At 42.0% G+C, this 1,915-nt stretch overlaps 1 non-coding gene across 1 annotated transcript; it reads left to right on the top strand.

Moving 5' to 3' along the window:
• The first annotated feature begins 1,223 nt into the window (after positions 1-1,223).
• Trnas-cga lies at positions 1,224-1,298 on the top strand. The gene has a single exon. It is a non-coding gene; the product is annotated as a tRNA-Ser (tRNA).
• Positions 1,299-1,915: the final 617 nt, after the last annotated feature.

Below are 1,915 nucleotides of genomic sequence, written 5' to 3'. Positions count from 1 at the left end.
AATACAATGTAGCCTGAAATGTAATTATGAAGATCATTTACGGAAAAATAAATTTTCATGAATGGAAAAGGCATGTTAAATGCTTTGTTTGTTTGAACTTCTCCCTTGTCTGTGGGTAGAAACATTATGTGGTGAGTCGTAGCAGGTAGGGAACTATGTAACCCGAGAAATCAGTGAAGCCTCCTCTATTTTGAGAGATTAATTTCTCGACTTTTATCGAAATTAATACCAAATTCGACATTGATTCCCATGCTGCAGAGTGAGTACGTCATAGCGCCCGAGACGGCTTCCCCACTGTGCTTCTGCATATTTTAAAAATTTTCTGAGTCGACGATCCCCGGAATTCTGCTGAGCCACAGACATTTTATTCCAGGTGCTGACTTCGACAGAGTATGATTAAGAAGTGTCACTGCCCTTTTGATATCTTTCATCATTTTTGTTTATACACTTGAGAATTCAAACAGGAATTAAATTAATACCTGAGGTTGTGGGAAATATTAGTGTTACAAATGTTGGGAAGACAACTTCTCTCGCTCAAAATTTGCTGTTGGCTGATTACAACAAGAAAGTTTATCAACTTCAGGAGGCCTCCACGATCCTATGGACAGAGTGCCTCCTTGAAGTTCGTCAAAAAGCTATGATCTGGCGCAGCAGTTCGACCCAGGCTCTATGGATTGCCAAAATACACAAAGAGGGTTTGCCACTATGCCTAATTTTCAGCAATAATGGTGCATCAATGTACCCAGCAGCCAAGTACTTGAAGAAACTGCTGAGACCATATTCACAACTCAAAGGACTTCATACAGCATCTCAAGCAACTACATGTCACAGTAGCTTATATAGTGGTAGTTTTGATGTTGTCTGGCTATTAACTAATGTACCACTAAGACTCACTGAAACTAACTGGAGAGAAATTTGATGATGCTTTGATGGGCCTGTTCCGACCTATGCTGACCTCAACTTAATTTCTGTAGGGGGGCAGACAGGAGTGGCTACGAGCAGCCTCCTGTCTCCAGTAGTTGTCAATCTGTTCATGGAGAAATCTGAGCAGCCAGCATTAGAGTCATCTTGTTACAAACCAACAGGTATGTGGATGATACCTTTATGACTGGCCGAATGCTAGGAAGAGGTTCACTGTGATTTCGGGAGAGCTTCTGTTAAGTTTGGAAGGTAGGAGACGAGGTACTGGCAGAAGTAAAGCTGTGAGGAGAGGGCGTGAGTCGTGCTTGGATGGCTCAGTTGGTAGAGCACTTGCCCGCGAAAGGCAAAGGTCCCGAGTTCGAGTCTCGGTCTGGCACACAGTTTTAATCTGCCAGGAAGTATCATATCAGCGCACACTCCGCTGTAGAGTGAAAATTTCATTCTATATTAAGTGAATCTTGCAAGATAATTCTCTGTTATTCCAGCAAGTAACAAAGCTATCTCAGCATCACCAGACATGTTCTACTGCGTTGTCATGAATCTGACTAGTCGAAGCATAACGATTATCTATCTACAGGCAATATCTTTCTTGGGTGGGGTATTCTCTTGTGTACAGTCAAACGACTGTACTGCAAAGAGTTTGGAGAACCTGCGAAACAGCTATGCTATGTTGGTTGCCTAAAGTCAGGCGGGGTCTACACATTAAAATTCAGGGGTGACCCGCTTTCACTTTTGCCGAGTTACATTATGGTAAATTGTTCGTTTTCCATGCAACGCGTATTAGTGAATTAGCAAACCACGCTGGCTGTTTCGCAGCCTTGTATCTGAGGTTATAAAATCATTGATACTAATGTCTTTATCAGTGTGCTTGATATCCAAAGGTCTGCTTCATAACTGCAAACTTTCCATAAAATTTTCTGCTTTGTGTGATTACACATATTAGTGAAGCAGTAAATCCCTCTGGTTGTCTCACAGGCGTCTGTGGAAAGCTATA

The sequence above is a fragment of the Schistocerca americana genome, chromosome 8 (genome assembly GCF_021461395.2).
Source record: "Schistocerca americana isolate TAMUIC-IGC-003095 chromosome 8, iqSchAmer2.1, whole genome shotgun sequence".
NCBI classification, from domain to species: domain Eukaryota; kingdom Metazoa; phylum Arthropoda; class Insecta; order Orthoptera; family Acrididae; genus Schistocerca; species Schistocerca americana.
Note: the sequence above shows the minus strand (reverse complement) of the source record. Positions and strands in the feature narration are given on the sequence as shown.